Consider the following 13,209-nt stretch of genomic DNA (forward strand, 5'->3'; position numbering starts at 1 on the left):
GTCCCATATGGGGCTCCCTTCAGGAAGCCTGCTTCTCCCTCTGCCTGTCTCTGCCTCTCTCTCTGTGCCTCTCATGAATAAATAAAATCTTAAAAAAAAAAAGAAAAAGAAAAGAAATATAATTTTTCTATTAAGCTTTATACAGTTTCCACACATACTTTCCTACATCCTTAAGAAGCAGTGATAAATGATGGAACATTAATTAATGTTCATTATACAATAATGACTCCCAGGGTTCCTGAGCTAAGTGCCCCAGACTGTTGTGCTTTTGGAGCTCATGTGTCAGCTTCTTACGGTTTTTCCATCTCCCTGACCTTGATGGTGGTCATCCCCGACTGCTGTGGGTGTGATTATTCTAGGTCAGCCTTTATCTCACCATTTCTAAATAGAGTGGGCTTGGAAACTAAATAATTAGGTTTGGATTCTAGGCGAGCAACTGAGGGCCTGTTCTCTGAAACATCTCTGAAACTTTAGTGCATCGATTCATTGAATGGTGATGTAGCCAAGCGCTGACTATGAGCCACTATGGCCTGGGACACTGAGGGAAGCAAAAGAAACAAAAATCGCTTCCTTCGTGATGTTTACATTCCCTTGGGATCAAGAAAACTGGCTTCATCTATTCTAAATACGCACAAGCCATTTGGCTCCCTTCTGGTTCCACCCTGTGTCCCACATGGGTGAGAGTGATGGCCACGTACCCCACAGGTGAGTTCTCGCTGTCCCATCGGCAGCATATACACAAGGCCTGTGGCACCATTAGGGGCATAAAGCTAATAGAGAACCGTTAGTTCTAGAATCCCAACACACTGTGGATTAAATAGGCTTTTGTGGGCTGGTCTGGGAACCTAGCCACCACCCATACCTCTGTGTCTATAGGAAAATACATTCCAAGTTCCAGACAACTGACTTTCAGATGAACTTTTGGAACAGAACTCATTTGTAAGTTTAGGACTGCCTGTACTTCTCCATAAATGCTCCAAATAACCAGGGCATATTTGACCCAAGGGTTAGAAATGAGAATGTCTGGATACCACCCAGCATCCCCATTAACTAGCTCAGATGCCTCGGGCAAGTATGAAATCTCTCTGAATTTCAGTACAGACCCTTATATATTGAGTTTCATGAAGATTTTATTAAAGAGGCAGGGGTTCCACTTAAAAAAAAGTTTGAAAAGCATTACATAAAAGAATCAATAAATATTCTTGCAGTGAATGAATAAATAAGCAAATGAAGTAAGTCACTGAGAAAAGTTCATTTACATTCCTGATACACCTTTTTTTTAAAAAAAAGATTTTTTTAAATTTATTTATTCATGAGAAACACAGAGAGAGAGGCAGAGACACAGGCAGAGGGAGAAGCAGGGTCCATGCAGGGAGCCCGATGCGGGACTCGTTCCCAGGACCCTGGGATCATGCCCTGAGCCAAAGGCAGACACTCAACCACTGAGCCCCCCAGAGACCCCTACATTCCTGATACACCTTGAGCAGTGCCCGCAAATGAAGAACATTTCATGAAGAATTGTTCTCTCTCTTTGTCCTTTCTATGACGGCTTCTGATCCGAAGTCCAAACATTTGTGAGAGAAATAGAATGGTTGTCCTCACTCCTGGGGATCTCAACTAAGAATCTGAGCTTGGCAGGACCCAAATGAGAGAGGTTTTGCTCGAGGCCACCGGATGCATTATTAGGGCCCAGAATGGTTGGCAATCACCAAGCAGTGTGTACTTGTTTGGCAAAAGAGGAAGAAATGTGGGCCTTAAGGAGAAAATCAAACCAAGACCTCGCAGATAACCATTCACCTCCTCCCCCACCCACCCACCACCAGGGCTGGGATGGTCCCATTTTCCACCTGCCCTCCCCCTGACTGCCGGGCAGGGTGGAGCTGGTCCAGGGCAAGCCTTGCTGGGAGACCTCCGGCCTGTGCATTTCTCGGCCAGGCTGCTGTTAAAACCCCCAACCCGGGATCTCAAGGTCATGCTCTGCCCAGGATTGTCTTTCCCCCACCTCCTTCTTCAGACCTCCACCCCTCACCCTTACCTGCTATTCCCCAAAGAAGGATGACTTCGGGAAAGACAGGCACACCAGGCCTTTCTTCCTGTAGGCAACATTAATAGGAAACTCAGTGAAGAAAGTCCAGGAGACCAGGGGAGCTGTCACCACATGCACCAGTAGGGAAGATTTATACTGAGGACCAGGATGTGGACATACCAATGAATTATCCTTTTGTGCCAAGGTAAATTGAACCAGGGGAAAAATGTGTGTCAAAGAGGCCAAGCCTGGGCTTGGCTGGAATCCTCACAGCACCTGGGGAAGAGGTCCTCCCCTACATTCTCGTAACTACAAAATATCCAGAGCCAGTCATTCTTCCAGTTCTCTGACTCAAGAATAACTCACATGTGGTGAGTACTGTGTAAATCCAGCATCGTACTTGTGTTAACTCATTTACCCCTCTAAAACCCTATGAGGTCATAGTATGATTCTGCCCCCTTCAGAGGTGAGTAAACTGAGGCATGAGGAGGTTAAGTAACTTGTCCAAGTTCACACAGCTGGGAAGTGACTATGTAAAGACATGAGCCTAAGCAACTGGACTCGAGAGCACACACCCTTCCCTGCCAAACCACATTGTACCATAGCCACAGAAAGTGCGCAGGAAACCTGGAAGTGGGGGACGGTGATACATGCCCTCCTCTCATTAAAGAAAGACACTTCCAAGCTCCCCCACATGACACAAGCCAGCATTCAAGCACAAAGACAGCAAGGACTTCTACAAACAAGACATGTGCGCTGCTGGGTCACACAAGAGAAACTCAATATCTTCTATAAGTTCTTTTTTTTTTTTAGGTTTATTTATTTGGGAGAGGGTGACAGAGTGAGAGGGAGAGAGAGAGGATTGCTCAGACTCCCTGCTGAGCATGGAGGCCGATGTGGGGCTCGATCCCATGACCCTGAGATGATGACTGGAGCCAAAATCAACAGTCAGACACTTGGGGACACCTGGGTGGCTCAGTAGTTGAGCCTCTGCCTTCAGCTCAGGGAATGATCCCAGGTCCCGGGATCGAGTCCCACATCATGTTCCCCGCAGGGAGCCTACTTCTCCCTCTGCCTGTGTCTCTACCCCTCTCTCTGTGTATCTCATAAATAAATAAATAAAATCTTGAAAAAAAAGTTTTAACTGATTGAGCCACCCAGGTGATCCTCTTCTATAAGTTATTTGTAGCCTGTAGGGAAGGACCAGAAACAGAAGAACCCAGGAATTCTGCATGCTTTTTATTTTTAATATGTTCAGGGGTAACCACTATAAAAATTGTGGTATATTTTCTTCCATCTTTCTCTGTACATTTACAAAGGTACCCAGAGATTCATAGAGATATGTTTTTCTTTTTTGCCTGATTATATCAAAACTATTTTCCTTCTTTCTGGGAGGTGGTCAGGTCTACAGAAACTTAGGTTCAAATCTTAGTTCTAACACTCTGTGATCTATCCATTCTCTGGACTTCAGCACTTTGATTGGTGTAGTGTCATAAAATATTTCTTTGAAACTTGATAAATAAGGGGGAAGAATCAAGCATTCACCACTGCCTTTCCTGTATGAACTCGATGTCAAGTTAACCAAATAGTTGTAAGGAAAAGCACTTCTTTCTAGAAGTCCTGCTAATAAGGACAGAAGGAATAAAATTTTAAAATCATCAACAGAGGGTTCTCCTGGTATCAGCTTCTCTCACACTATCCCTTTGATGCCTTTTTCTACCATCAGCTGGAGAAAATTCTCTGCCTTTAAAAGGTCAGCACAACTGGGTTTGGCCCACCTGGAAAGCCTCCCAATTTTAAGGTCATCTGATTAGTAACCTTAACTACATCTGCAAAATCTCTTTTGCTATCACAGGTAACATAGTCACAATAGTGATACCAGGGGGCAGAGGCCATTGAGGCCATTCTGTCTACCACCTCCTCCAGCCAGAAGTGTGACCTGGCCTCTTGCCCACTGCCTCCTTCCCTTCTTCCTGGACCAGGAGGTTCCCACCTTCAGTTTGGGATGGTTGGTTGGTTGTTTGGTTGTTTTGTTTGCAGGAAGAGGAAAAGGGATTTAACAATATGGAGGAACTGTTTATTTTTCTCTAAATTTTACATCTCTCTTAGTTTCCTTATTATGGTGTTCAAAGAAATGGAGCAGGTGATGCCTGATGCTGGGCAGTGGTATAGCCTGAGACATCCAGTGCAGAGGCTAAGAGCCACTCTGGAGTGCAGCTATGCGGGTGAACCCAATTCTGCAAGTGGCTAGTATGACTCAGGGCAAGTTATTTCTCTTCCTCATGCTCATTCTGCTAGTCTGTAATGTGGGGGTGATAATAGTATCTATTATACAGGGTTTCCACCAGCAATAAGTTGGCTGATTTATGTCAAGTCCTGAGAACACGCCTGGCACATCGTTAGTGCTCAGGGTCAGCTGTCATGTGAATACTAATAGTAGGTATTTTATTGGATTGTTATGGAGATCGAATGAGTTCCTCGGTGCTAAATACTCACTTTAGCCCAGATCTGGGCACATCGTCCACGCTCAATGAGGGAGCTATCAGGAAGCTAACCCAAGGGCTTCAGGGGTGTTGGACCCCCAGGAGAGCTTCCTTGGCACAATCTGGAGGCCAGAATAACTTGCCGAAAACTCATCAATGGCTCCCTGTTCATCTCAAGATAAAGTCTGAACACCTTAGGGAGTTTTAGAAGGCCCTAGAGAATCTAGCCCAGATCCCTTGTTTTATTTTTTTACATTTTCTGCTCACTCCCCATATGGGTCTTTGGTGATCATACAAAGGTCTTCTTTTTTAATTATTTATTTATTTATTTATTCATGACAGAGGCAGAGACATAGGCAGAGGGAGCAGCAGGCTCCCTGCAGGGAGCCCGATGCAGGACTCGATCCCAGGACTCCAGGATCACAACCTGAGCTGAGGGCAGACACTCAACTACTGAGCCACCCAGGTGCCTCCAAAAGTCTTCTTAATGCCACAAATATTCCAATGTCCCCTTATCCTTTGGACTCGCTGCTAGGAGCCCACCTCCCTCCCCCTGCACCTGATGTATAGTCATCACTCAGACCTCAGATCTGACGGCCCATCCTTGACTGCACACACACATACACACACACACAGAGCCTTCCAGGTGTGTTGTCTGTCCCCTCTTCAGTCTTCTTAGAGCCTCCTCTCTTCCCCTGTCACAAAGCCCTGAACTGTGATGTGATTCAGGCTGTTGACCCCATCCCGTCCCCACCTCTGTAAGGACTGACTGGTAACAATGTCCAGCACGTGTTTCAGCTCTTCTTCAAGTGAAGGACACAAGAAGGGGCATCGGAAGCCAGGGCTCTGGTCCCAGAGTTGACTGTAACTACTGTGCTCTGCGGACAAGCCAGCTCCCTGCAAACTTCCCTGTGGGCCCAGGAGACAGAAAGCCTTCCTGGCATCTCCACTGCCTCATGGGTTCTTAGGTGCCCCCACTGCTGGGACTCCATCATGTCCCTCCAAGGCCAGGCTCTGGTGTGAAGAGTAGTCTTTTTTTCCCTCTGTTTTAACAGCTTTATTGAGATATAATTCGTATACCTAATACTTTCATCCCTTTTTAAAATTCAATGGATTTTGGTATATTCACAGGTAATATATCCTACAGTCCATTTTAGAACATTTTCACCATCTTTACAAGAAACCCTGTATCCTTTAGCTAAAACCCCAAACCCTCCTGCCTCTCCCTCCCACCCCACTTTCTCTCCATCATTTGTTTTGACTTGTACCTTGCAGGTGAGGGAAATCCTGACCTGGAGAAGAAATGCACTTCTTCATGTGAATCTCAGCATCTTTTTCCACCCAAAGAGAGGAAGTGACTAAAAAGTCATCCATCATAATAGACCCAAGAAGCTGCTCAGATGAGAAGACAGAGAAGCAGTTGCCACATCTCTGTGCGGACCGTCCAGCCAAGCAGACAAGCCCTGCTTTGGGGAGGGGACCGGGAGAAGATGGGGCCCGATAATCCCTACCCCCCCACTCTCCTGCTATTCAAACCATCAGGGCCCCCGAAAGCAAGCAAGGCCTTCCTTACTTCTCATACAAAACTCAAGCAAGACTTTAGCTTTTCTTCCTTAAAACTCTGTGTCCTTTGCACAGCACAAAATGTCATGTGAAGGAAAAATCTTGAGTACTTAAAAATGGTTCTCCACTGGTTGAGGGAGGAGCAGAGCGTGGCTGGAGGGAAGAGGCGGCCATCCAGCAAGCCGAATGAGAGCAGGGGAGGCCAGGCTGCCAAGGAGCTGTGGGGTCAGCTCCTGTGTCCTGGAGGGAGCCCTCCCCGCTGCCCAGCCCTCTCCTTCTCCCCTGTGTACCCCTCACCTCCCACCCACCCCTTCTTTTTCCATCACCAGAGGGCCCAGCAGTACAGGGACTGGCCCCAGGCAGCATAAGCCTTGGAACAGCACAAACAAATCTGAAAGCCCCTCTCACCTCTTCCCCAGGGGACCTCAGCATCTTGCAAGTCACACCAACTTCTGTTGGCACACGTGTGTGCTCATGGGTTAATACAAAGATACCGTCCACCTGTCAAGATCACTGAATCTCTGCTGCGCCCAATTTTATAAGTATGAATTGTTTCTGTTGGATAAGAAATAACTCTTCCTGTACAGGACAGAGATCACCAACCCCGTCACAGCTCAGTGGTACCCAGGGGCTCCCAGGAATGGAGCTTCGATGTCTGGGCCACGATGTTATATGTTCCCATGTTTTCATGACAACGTGGTATAAGAAGCATGGACATTTCTGGCCTTTCCTGGGTCTACCCTGCTTTCCATATGGAACCCGACAGGATGGCGTCCCTGAGAACATGGTGTGAACCCAGCATGCCCATGACCCTCACGGACCTGACACACCACGTGCCCGTGCAGGTTGACTTACAAACATCAGCATCCAGATCTCAGTAAGGGACGGTATAGGGTCTTGAGTGGATGGTGGGGTTATCCAAAGCAGTCCGAAAGGAAATGAGGGTCAGGAGCATGAGGCTTGAGGGGAATGAGGAGAACTGGAAAGACGTGGGAGGGGTCCTAGGCGGGAGGTGTGTGGTGTGTGATCCTGGGGAGAGGCAGAATTTATGGTGATTTCCTGCCAGAAGCCCGACTCCAGCCATAGATGGTTCACATGCTAGATATCAAAGAGTTCTCAGTAACAAACGTACTTCCTGCCGAGGCTCAGAGAGGCCTCCTCTGCCAGCAAGGGAGCTTTGGAACTCAAATGGTGTGGGGCAAGGAAAGAAACAGAGTGGGTGTTTGTGTAAAGTTTACTCACAGGGTGGCAGGGCCCTCGTCGCCTTGATGCATCCAGCACCCCCGTGGAGAAGGCTCCAGTCTTCCCGCCCCCCCCCCCCGCCTCCCCAGGAATGGAGGGCACACTTGGTCACAGGCTGGCGGCATTGATTCTACGGGAATCTGTGAAATGTTAGTTTGACATAGGGGGTATTTCTCCCCCTTTTTTGTCTTTTCCCACTCTTTTTCAGAAACAGGACCTAGGCCTCCACGCCTCTGTTACACATATTGGTTCTGACAGCTCAAATTAATATGTCAGATGCTATGATCCTCGCTGGCGACAGGCCTTTTGACCCTATCAGCGCAATCTGCCTCCCTGATTGAAAATCTCTGTGCCTCAAATTGATTCAGAGTTTTATAAACATCCTGCAGCCACGATCCAAGGAAGCCACCGATGAAAAACCTGAGAGAGCTTAATTTGCCCCCCTCCCACCCAGCCCCTCAAACCAGCAGGGTGGGACAAGCAACAAGGTTAAAAGGAAGGCCTTAGACCAGGCAACCTTGTAGGATAAGAATTCCAGGGATCCCCCCCAACCAAACTACCCCACCCTTGCCCTGTCTGCATTGGAAAATACAGTTGGAATGATCCAGTAAGAGGGAACTTGATTTGTTCTAAGAAGGACTGGGTTGTCTGGCTCTGCTCTCACTAGCTGTGTGACCTTGGAAAACGTCCTAAACTTCTCTGAGCTTTGGTTTTCTCTTTCTAAAATGAATAATAACCAGTCTGCTGTAAGGATGTATAATAACAGGACTACTGTAAGGATGGGGTGAGATGATGCTTTCTAAAGCACTGAAGAAAAGCAGGGAATCGTGACTAGTTTTTATAATACCCTGGGGAGAAGGAGGAAACGAAACTGGTAAAACGTTGGTAATTGCAGATGCTGGAAGATAAATACTACAGAGGGATTCACTCTGCTTTTCTCTCTAATCTTGTGTATGTTTGAAAATTTCCAAACTCAATTCTTTTAAACAATATACACGGAGTCATAAAGTATATACGTTTTAGAAGTGTGTGTGTGTGTGTGTGTGTGTGTGTGTGTGCATGTGTGCACACACAGACAAGAAATCATTCCCCTGCGAACCCTTCCCTTCTCACACATTTAGGAATCTTAAGAACTGTCCATCAGAGTGGATGTCAACTAAAAATGGTGATGAGATGAATTTAGATCTACATAGACAGAAGAAGATGCTTGTGGTACATGTTGATTTAAAAAAAAATAGGCTGTAAAACATACGGGGAAACGGACGGTTCCCTATAAAGGATCCCAGTGGGCAGGCACAGAGTTCCTGGCACAGGATTCCCCGTCTGTGATGATGCTTCCATGCAGAGCCCACCTGACTCCCTCTGGGTCTCCAGCAGTCACTAAGCGCTCCCGATGATCATCTGTCTGCTTCCCGCCTGCTCCTGCACAGCACCTGAGCCCTCAGAGCCTGGGCACTGGAGTATGTGGTGGTGACCCTGGTACCTGTCACATCACATGGCACATTGCTGACTATATCTGCAAATCCACTCCTCATAACCACCCAGACACTCTGCTGGTATCTCCCACAGCTTCCAGCACCTTCTATCCTGTTCCTGGGAGCAGTGAACACGCCCTCTCCCCCCCCCCACTCCCCGCCGAGGCATCAGTCCCGTTACAGGTGCTCACAAAGGGTGCTCAGAGGCCGGGGGGGTTTCAGGTCCCTGCTTTTGCCCAGTGGGCCCAGCCGGTTTCGACAGGCACTCACTCTGAGCAGCCCTGACCACCTTCAGCAGGAGCACCCCCTTTACTTGTCGGCCTCTCAGACTGGCTCTTACAGCAGCAACAGAATGCCCCCCACACACACAATGGCTGCTCCATTGTCAGTTGATACCACAAGGGAAGAAATGCAAAATTCTCTCCAACTTCTCCCCAGGCCCCCTTTGGGCGTCTTCCATCACCCCCAAAGCAAGGTGACTCTCCACCCACACCTCCTGTGGCTGTCCCGCCATTTCGTGCTTCAGAGGGAGACAGCGTAGGCAGAAGAGGAGAAGGGAAGTCCGTCACTAGGGACACCAAGCAAAGGCACACCCACTGCAGGGCCCCAACCTTCACCCCAGAACCCATCTTAAACCACGGGGATGTTCTCACCAACCTTAGCTCCTTGTGGTGGAGGCTGGTAGCCAAGAATGTCATGACTCAGCAGCCAGCGGACACCTCCCTCCCACTGGTCACCTCCCTGGGGCCCTGAGACATAATGAAGACAGGCACCTCCCTCACTTCCTGACCCTCTGCTTCCCAAGCTGTCACAGACCAAAATGCCTTCCAGCTGGTCTCCTTGTGCAGGCATGAAACAACTCACAGCAAGTTGTCTCCAAAGAGACGACGAATAGATTCAGCATTTGTGTCTTCAATTCCATCTGGCTGGAGTGCTCTCGTTCTCCAGCCCCGCCTACCTGGTCCCAGGTGTGTTCAGTCTAGGGAGACGCGGGACCTGGAGCTCAGATGCTGGCCTAGGGAGACGCGGGACCTGGAGCTCAGATGCTGGCTCCCCTCCTCACCAGCTGTGTGACCTGCAGCAAGTCACTTAATCTCTCTGTGCCTCGGTGTCCTCATCTATGAAACAGGAATAATGATAGTATTTACCTCCTAGGGATGTTCAGAGGATCCTACCAGTATCTGACACACAACATACGTTCTGCGTGTCAGCCCTCATCACCATCATCACCATTAACTCTTGGTTGGGAACCCTTGCTTCTGGCTTCCTGAAAGTGAATCATTTTTTTCTCTACTTCCTAATCAAGCTTCCCCATCTCTTCATTTACCAAGAAGTCGGTTCTCAAAGTCATTTCTCAAAACTAAAATATGACTTTTCTTTCTCAAGCCCTCTTCCTTCCCACAGGCCAGACTCACTCATTCATGGTGTTTTATGACTCCTGAACACTGGATTTTTCTCCTACAAAGGCAACAAGATAGCCTTTGTTCATCCATGAGTGTGTATTAATAATCACTGCCAGTTTACAAAGCTCTCTCACTTACACCAGGCCATTAATCCTCTGAGGGGGCCTGGAAATGAGAAGCGGTTGCCTTGGGGCCCTTTTTTTCCTGGTTTACAGCAGGGAAGTGGCAGGGCTACAGGTGGACTCCTGCCCTATGGACTCGAATTTCCGTGTTCTCCAAGCCCCACCTGCTCCACAGAGACACAGGGGTCCACAGGCCTGAGAACAAACGCTGGGCAGAAAGGAGTCATTTCCCAGGGGGCATTTAGGGGTGCTGCAAACTGCCTGTTGGAAAAGTCCTAACTAAAAATGATGCTGAGGATGAATCTGGATCAACGCGAAAAGAGGTCTGGGACATGTTGCTGTTGTACAAAATAGGTTCGAAAACATGATGCATGACAGGACCTCACTTTCAGGAAGAAGCAAACACACCAGGAAGCTGGAAGGAGATAGGCATTCAGCGTTGACAATGGTAGAAATGGCAGAAAGTAGGATCATTTACCAATTTTTCTACAAAATGTGTGACTGCATTTGTAATTTAGAAAAATTGAGACTCAGGGAAATGGACCGAGTTGCATGAATGCTTCATTGTCCACCTGAAATACCCTGGGGTTGAAGCTTTCTCCTCGCTGAGGAGAGATGGCCCCCCAAGAGGAGCCTCAGGCCTCCACAGGCTCTCCGCCGGTCCCGCGCAGCAACAACATCCCCCCGACCCCCCACCATTTCTAGGAAAGCCTTGGTTGCTCTTCCCCAGCAGAGTGACACCAGGGATGGATGGGCAGCAATATCCCCAGAGGGGAGAGAGACACATTACCTTCATCGCCACCACCAACTCAGACAAAGCACTACACATTTTCTCACGTAATCTGCCCCATAGCATGTGAAGTAAATTGGCATCATCCTCTCCACGCCACAGATGAGGAAACTGAGACCCAGGAATTTGCATAAGACCCCAGAACGGGAAGGACTGGGCATCCCCAGAGCCCAGGATTCCTGGCTCTAAGTCCACCTCATGCATACCAGGTCCCCCCCACACATTGGAGGGCCCAGGCTCTTGTGGCAGGGATTCGAGAAGCCATACTAGACCTCCTGTTACCCACAAACCATTCCCTTGGGGTCTGCCCGGAAGCTTCTCAGCCCCTACCTGACCTCAGAACTTCCTGCCTCGAGCCACTCCTGAGCCTGGGCCAAGTGACCGGGGAAGGGCCTGGGTATATTTGTTGGCTAGGGCTGCCATAACAACCACCGTAGACTGGGTGCTGATACAATGGGAGGGTATTGTCTCACCGGTCTGGAGGCTACAAGTCCAAGATCAAAATGCTGGCAAGGTTGTTTCTTCTGAGGCCTCTGTCCTTGGCTTCATCGTCTCCCCGTGTCTTCACATGGGGAGTCACATGTGAAGTCCTTCTGCATCACATGTGTGTCCTTCTGTGATGCAATTTCCACTTCTTTAAGGATACCAGTCATATTGGATTCAGCCCCTCCCCCTTAAAGACTCATTTTATTTTATTTTTTTAAAGATTTTATTTATTTGTTCATGAGAGACAGACAGAGAGAGAGAGAGAGGCAGAGACACAGGCAGAGGGAGAAGCAGGCTCCATGCAGGGAGCCTGACGTGGGACTTGATCCCAGGTCTCCAGGATCATGCCCTGGGCTGAAGGCGGCGCTAAACCACTGAGCCACCCAGGCTGCCCTAAAGACCCATTTTAATGACCTCATTCAAAACCCTAACTCCAAACAGTCATATTTTGAGGTACCAAGGGTTAGGATTTCAACCTATGAATTGGGTGGGGGACACAGTTCATCCCATAATAAACCCCCCTTACCTGGAAGGCTTCCCCAAACCTCTCCTGTTGGCACCACAGCAGGGATTGGATAACCACTTATGCTAGTAGCCCCTTGAGGGCTGAGAGGGATGAGGTCCCAAGAGGCATCAAGGATGAAAACTGGCCATGACAAGTCCCAGGATTTGGGGCAGGAGATGCAACACGAGGGAGCTGGGAAGATGGGTGCAAGGCAGGTCCCCACAGGATGGTGTGAAATGAGGAAGCAGAAAAGGGGCCTCTGATGGTCCATGAGGCCATGCAGAGAGTCATCCCAAGTGAGGCAGGTATATCATAAAACACTTTAGTTTATAAAAGATGATTATTAATAGGACAATTGCTTTCCTAGAAAGAAAAACTATTTCAAAGCTCGGGGACTCTGGGCATGTCCTTCCTTATCAGTAAGAGATGGAGAGTAGACCACATGGTTTCTAGCTTCCCTCCCAGCCTGAATGCTTTCAGATTCTAAGACAATGATTCTCCCTCATGATTTTACTGGAACTAATGACATTTTGCCTGGAACTGGCACCTAGTAGGTGCTCAAATGATTTCAGCTTCCTTCCTCCATCTACTCCCTTCCATCCCCATGGCTGTCTTCAGTGGTCAGTTCCTCATCCTGGATTAAACAACAGAAGACAGGGAAAGAGCAGGGGCTTTCGGGAAAGCCCCAACAGTCTGTACCAGAAAAGACAAACCTAAACAGAAAAGAGAATAATATCCACACACCCTGACCAGGTGGAGATGCCTGTCTGCTTCCAGAGAACCTGGGACAGACTCTTCCAAAGGCAGCAGGGTAGCCATAAGGGGTACCAGAAAGTAAATGTGTTCCCGGCCCCAAGGACCAGGCAAGCACTTCCCTTTGCTCCCCCAAGTCCAGGGTGAAGGCTCTGGACTCTCTGCAGAGCCTGACAAAGCTCCAGCCCTCAGCTCACGAGGGCTGGGGCAGAGAGAGGCAGGGCAGGATCAAAGGCCTAGCAGCTCACAAAGGTGATCCTGACAGAGTCGATCTCATGCCCATGCTCACCAGCCGATTAGTCTCCCCAGATGCGCATGTGGGCACCTCTCATACTTCTGCAGAAGCCTTCCCAGTGCCGAG

The 13,209-nt window shown here is 48.6% G+C and overlaps 1 long non-coding RNA gene across 2 annotated transcripts in view; it reads right to left on the reverse strand.

The window, feature by feature from the left end:
* The window catches only part of LOC129515641 (uncharacterized), a 131,515-nt gene that overhangs the window by 102,387 nt on the left and 15,919 nt on the right, over positions 1–13,209 (reverse strand). The window contains exon 3 of one of the 2 annotated variants that reach the window (XR_008665617.1): positions 9,655–9,907. The exons of the other annotated variant lie outside the window; for it this stretch is intronic. This is a non-coding gene — a long non-coding RNA (uncharacterized LOC129515641). Of the gene's footprint in view, positions 1–9,654; positions 9,908–13,209 lie in introns of those variants that run through there. 2 annotated transcript variants of the gene reach the window in all.

This window comes from Nyctereutes procyonoides, unplaced genomic scaffold (assembly GCF_905146905.1).
Source record: "Nyctereutes procyonoides isolate TBG_1078 unplaced genomic scaffold, NYPRO_anot_genome, whole genome shotgun sequence".
Taxonomy (NCBI): domain Eukaryota; kingdom Metazoa; phylum Chordata; class Mammalia; order Carnivora; family Canidae; genus Nyctereutes; species Nyctereutes procyonoides.